Source organism: Lathyrus oleraceus, chromosome 1 (assembly GCF_024323335.1).
Source record: "Lathyrus oleraceus cultivar Zhongwan6 chromosome 1, CAAS_Psat_ZW6_1.0, whole genome shotgun sequence".
In the NCBI taxonomy this organism is placed as follows: domain Eukaryota; kingdom Viridiplantae; phylum Streptophyta; class Magnoliopsida; order Fabales; family Fabaceae; genus Lathyrus; species Lathyrus oleraceus.
The window spans coordinates 348,040,609-348,047,509 of record NC_066579.1 but is presented as its reverse complement, the minus strand read 5'-3'; positions in this window follow the sequence as shown (position 1 = coordinate 348,047,509).

Genomic DNA, 6,901 nt, shown 5'->3' with positions numbered 1-6,901 from the left:
TGATTAAATTAAATGAAGAAGACAATAATAATAATAATAATAATAGTAGTATTAGAGAATATTATAATGAACGCCTTCCAAATAAGCATGCAAATATCTTTACAAGTATTTGTAATGATATCACTTTATCAAAGATAAGGTATCACAAATAATTTGTATATATTATTTAAAAATAATAATAATATACTATATACAAAAAAATAAAGAACTAGGAGTCCTTAAATTTTTCAAGTAACAAACAAAACTTTCCTTAGTTGTTTCTAAAATCACATCTAAGTTTCCTTAAATATTTCATCTAACCCAACAAACTCGGTTTCCTTATATGGACATAGTTGTGGTGATCATAAATCAAAAAAATTCTTTCTAATTTGTCGTAGTTTATAAATAAAAAAGATTTTGCAATCCCCTTTGGAAAATGAAGGATCATAGTGTACTTTTAAAAGGTTTTGGATTTATAAACTTTTTTGACCTATATAGTAATAAATGTATTCATGAATTAAAGGACGTATCAAAATTGATAAGTTTTTTTCTTAAAGAATTCAAGTTTTTATTTTTGATTCACTAACATATATGACTCATAACTAAATAAAGATTATAAGCACAAATTAAATATATATTAAACTCTGATTTTTATGAATAAATTAAATGGACAAGACAATAAAAATAATAATATTAGAGAATATTATAATGAAACCCTTCCAAATGCACATGCATATTTCTTAACAAATATTTGTAACAATTTCACTTTATTAAAGATGAGACATTGCAAATAATATCTATATATTATTTAAAAGCAATAACAACAAATAACATATAAACAAAATTGAAGAACCAAAACTCCTTAAATGTTTCAATTAACTTAACAAACCTTCCTTAAATGATTCTAAATTCACAATAAACTTTCCTTAAATGTTTCATATAAGACAAGAGACTTCATTTTCTTATTATATGAATAAAGTGATCATGAATGAAAACTTATCTTCTAACTTACCATAATTCAAAAATAAAAACATTTTTCGACCACCTTTGGCAAATGAAGAATCATAATGTAATTTTAAATTTTTTTGAATTTATAAACTGTTATGACCTATTCGGTAATAAAGGTAGTGAAGAAGAAAATGATGAATCAAAATGGATAAGTTTTTTCCATAAATTTCAAGTTTTAATTGTAGATTTACTAACTTATCTTACTCTAAATTAAATAAACTATACAATCACGATGTAAATCTTTAATAAACTCTGGTTTTTACTATTGTATTAAATGGAAAAGGCACTGATAATAGTTTTAATACTAGAGAATATTATAAGGAACTCCTTCCTAATACGCATGAAAATATCTTTACCAATATTTGTAATGATAGAATTTTATCAAAGATAAGGTATCACAAATAATTTATATATATTATTTAAAAATAATAACAACAAACTATATATGAAAAAATGAAGAACTGGAAGTCCTTAAATGTTTCAAATAACATACCATACTTTCCTTAAGTGTTTCTAAAATCACAACAAACTTTTCTTAAATATTCCATATAACACAACAAACTCAATTTCCTTATATGAACATGGTTGTAGTGATCGTAAACCGAAACTTCTCTATCTAATTTTCCGTGGTTTATAAATACAAAAGCTTTTGCAATTCATTTTGGAAAATGAAACATCATTGTGTAATTTTAAAAGGTTTTGGGTTTATAATTTATTTTTACCTAGATAGTAATAAATGTATTGAACAAAAAAAAGATGTATCAAAATTAGTATATTTTTTCATAAAGAATTCAAGTTTTTATTGTTGATTCACTAACATATACAGCTAATAATTGAATAAAGTTTACAATCACAAATTAAATCTATATTAAAAAATGGTTTTACGATTAAATTAAATGGAGATGTATATAATAATAATAGTAATATTAGACAATATTATAATGAACTCCTTCCAAATCCACTTGCATATATCTTTACAAATATTTGTAAGGCTTTCAATTTATTAAAGACGAGACATAGTTTTTAGTGTGATCTTCCGCTGTGCATTTTGTATAATTATAGGTATTATACATAGTTCTTAGATTTTTAATTAGGCACTATTGTATGACATGTGCCATATGTTGTATTTTATTTTATGGACATGTTCATAAAGATGTCGTTAGGAACTTATGTTGTGACAGTACCAATAATTAACACTTATAGGATATTATACTAAATATATATTATAAGGGTTGTTACAGTGGGTATCAGAGAAGGTCAATTCCCAACATAGCCTTGAAACATCATAAGTAAATATATCCCTTCCTCATATGTATGTTTAGCCAACAAGATTCTTAATATCAATATATGTATTATTGGGCCTGATCAACCTAATTCTATGTGCGTGGTAGGTAGGGTAATGGTTGAGCAAACACGAGGACTCTGAACTGTGTGTAGAGTTGTGCTTGAGGGTGGATTCAAGCCAAGAATTGGAAGTAAGGGGAGCTGGTCAGCTCAGTTGGAGACTTAATAAGAGTTGTGATTATGGTAGCATGTAATTGAAAGGAAGTCTATTGTTCAAGCAAGCGTCCAATGTTAAATAAATGTAATTAAAGGGAGGTTTATTGTGACCTAGAGAGTAATAAATGTATTGAAGAAGAAAAAGATTTATCAAAATTGGTATGTTTTATCTTAAAGAAATTAAGTTTTTATTGTTGATTCACTAAGATATATATCTCATAATTGAATAAAGTTTACAATCACAAATTAAATCTATATTAAACTATGGTTTTTATGATTAAATTAAATGAAGAAGACAATAATAATAATAATAATAATAATAATAATAATAATAATAATAATAATAATAATAATAATAGTATTATAGAATATTATAACGAATGCCTTCCAATTAGGCATGCAATATCTTTACAAGTATTTGTAATGATATCACTTTATCAAAGATAAGGTATCACAAATAATTTGTATATATTATTTAAAAATAATAACAATATACTATATACAAAAAAATAAAGAACTAGAAGTCCTTAAATTTTTCAATTAACAAACAAAACTTTCTTTAATTGTTTCTATAATCACAGCAAATATTCCTTAAATATTTCATCTAACACAACAAACTCGGTTTCCTTATATGGACATAGTTGTGGTGATCATAAATCAAAAAAGTTCTTTCTAATTTGTCGTAGTTTATAAATAGAAAAGATTTTGCAGTCCCCTTTGGAAAATGAAGGATCATAGTGTAGTTTTAAAAGGTTTTGGATTTATAAACTTTTTTGACCTATATAGTAATAAATGTATTCATGAATTAAAGGACGTATCAAAATTGATAAGTTTTTTTCTTAAAGAATTCAAGTTTTTATTGTTGATTCACTAACATATATGACTCATAACTAAATAAAGATTATAAGCACAAATTAAATATATATTAAACTCTGATTTTTACGATTAAATTAAATGGAGAAGACATTAAAAAAATAATATTAGAAAATATTATAATTAAACCCTTTCAAATCCACATGCATATTTCTTAACAAATATTTGTAACAATTTCACTTTATTTAAGATGAGACATTGCAAATAATTTTTATATATTGTTTAAAAGCAATAACAACAAATAACATATAAACAAAATTGAAGAATGAAAACTCCTTAAATGTTTCAATTAACTTAACAAACCTTCCTTAAATGATTCTAAATTCACAATAAACATTCCTTAAAGAATTTCATATAAGACAAGAAACTTCGTTTTCTTATTTTATGAACAAAGTGATCATGAATGAAAACTTATCTTTTAACTTACCATATTTCACAAATAAAAACATTTTTCAACCACCTTTGGCAAATGAAGAATCATAATGTAATTTTAAAATATTTTGAATTTATAAACTGTTATGACCTATTCGGTAATAAAGGTAGTGAAGAAGAAAATGATGAATCAAAATTGATAAGTTTTTTTCATAAATTTCAAGTTTTAATGGTAGATTTACTAACTTATCTTACTCTAAATTAAATAAACTATACAATCACGATGTAAATCTTTAATACACTCTGGTTTTTACTATTGTATTAAATGGAGAAGGAACTGATAATAGTTTTAATATTAGAGAATATTATAAGGAACTCCTTCCTAATACGCATGAAAATATATTTACAAATATTTGTAATGATAGAATTTTATCAAAGATAAGGTATCACAAATAATTTGTATATATTATTTAAAAATAATAACAACAAACTATATATGAAAAAATGAAGAACTGGAAGTCCTTAAATGTTTCAAATAACATACCATACTTTCCTTATGTGTTTCTAAAATCACAACAAACTTTTCTTAAATATTTCACATAACACAACAAACTCAATTTCCTTATATGAACATGGTTGTAGTGATCGTAAACCAAAACTTCTCTATCTAATTTTCCCTGGTTTATAAATACAAAAGCTTTTGCAATTCATTTTGGAAAATGAAACATCATAGTGTAATTTTAAAAGGTTTTGGGTTTATAATTTATTTTTACCTAGATAGTAATAAATGTATTGAACAAAAAAAAGATGTATCAAAATTGGTATGTTTTTTCTTCAAGAATTCAAGTTTTTATTATTGATTCACTAACATATAGAGCTAATAATTGAATAAAGTTTACAATGACAAATTAAATCGATATTAAAAAATGGTTTGACGATTAAATTAAATGGAGATGTATATAATAATAATAGTAATATTAGACAATATTATAATGAACTCCTTCCAAATCCACTTGCATATATCTTTACAAATATTTGTAAGGGTTTCACTTTATTAAAGACGAGACATAGATTTTAGTGTGATCTTCCGCTGTGCATTTTGTATGATTATAGGTATTATACATAGTTCTTAGATTTTTATTTAGGCACTATTGTATGACATGTGCCATATGTTGTATTTTATTTTATGGACATGTTCATAAAGATGTCGTTAGGAACTTATGTTGTGACAGTACCAATAATTAACACTTATAGGATATTATACTAAATATATATTATAAGGGTTGTTACAGTGGGTATCAGAGAAGGTTAATTCTCAACATAGCCTTGAAACATCGTAAGTAAATATATCCCTTCCTCATATGTATGTTTAGCCAACAAGATTCTTAATATCAATATATGTATTATTGGGCCTGATCAACCTAATTCTATGTGCGTGGTAGGTAGGGTAATGGTTGAGCGAACACGAGGACTTTGAAGTGTGTGTAGAGTTGTGCTTGAGGGTGGATTCAAGCCAAGAATTGGAAGTAAGGGGAGCTGGTTAGCTCAGTTGGAGTCTTAATAAGAGTTGTGATTATGGTAGCGTGTAATTGAAAGGAAGTCTATTGTTCAAGCAAGCGTCCAATGTTAAATAAATGTAATTAAAGGGAGGTTTATTGTGACCTAGAGAGTAATAAATGTATTGAAGAAGAAAAAGATTTGTCAAAATTGGTATGTTTTATCTTAAAGAAATTAAGTTTTTATTGTTGATTCACTAGCATATATATCTCATAATTGAATAAAGTTTACAATCACAAATTAAATCTATATTAAGCTATGGTTTTTATGATTAAATTAAATGAAGAAGACAATAATAATAATAATAATAATAGTAGTATTAGAGAATATTATAATGAACGCCTTCCAAATAAGCATGCAAATATCTTTACAAGTATTTGTAATGATATCACTTTATCAAAGATAAGGTATCACAAATAATTTGTATATATTATTTAAAAATAATAATAATATACTATATACAAAAAAATAAAGAACTAGGAGTCCTTAAATTTTTCAAGTAACAAACAAAACTTTCCTTAGTTGTTTCTAAAATCACATCTAAGTTTCCTTAAATATTTCATCTAACCCAACAAACTCGGTTTCCTTATATGGACATAGTTGTGGTGATCATAAATCAAAAAAATTCTTTCTAATTTGTCGTAGTTTATAAATAAAAAAGATTTTGCAATCCCCTTTAGAAAATGAAGGATCATAGTGTACTTTTAAAAGGTTTTGGATTTATAAACTTTTTTGACCTATATAGTAATAAATGTATTCATGAATTAAAGGACGTATCAAAATTGATAAGTTTTTTTCTTAAAGAATTCAAGTTTTTATTTTTGATTCACTAACATATATGACTCATAACTAAATAAAGATTATAAGCACAAATTAAATATATATTAAACTCTGATTTTTATGAATAAATTAAATGGACAAGACAATAAAAATAATAATATTAGAGAATATTATAATGAAACCCTTCCAAATGCACATGCATATTTCTTAACAAATATTTGTAACAATTTCACTTTATTAAAGATGAGACATTGCAAATAATATCTATATATTATTTAAAAGCAATAACAACAAATAACATATAAACAAAATTGAAGAACCAAAACTCCTTAAATATTTCAATTAACATAACAAACCTTCCTTAAATGATTCTAAATTCACAATAAACTTTCCTTAAATGTTTCATATAAGACAAGAGACTTCATTTTCTTATTATATGAATAAAGTGATCATGAATGAAAACTTATCTTCTAACTTACCATAATTCAAAAATAAAAACATTTTTCGACCACCTTTGGCAAATGAAGAATCATAATGTAATTTTAATTTTTTTTGAATTTATAAACTGTTATGACCTATTCGGTAATAAAGGTAGTGAAGAAGAAAATGATGAATCAAAATGGATAAGTTTTTTCCATAAATTTCAAGTTTTAATTGTAGATTTACTAACTTATCTTACTCTAAATTAAATAAACTATACAATCACGATGTAAATCTTTAATAAACTCTGGTTTTTACTATTGTATTAAATGGAAAAGGCACTGATAATAGTTTTAATACTAGAGAATATTATAAGGAACTCCTTCCTAATACGCATGAAAATATCTTTACC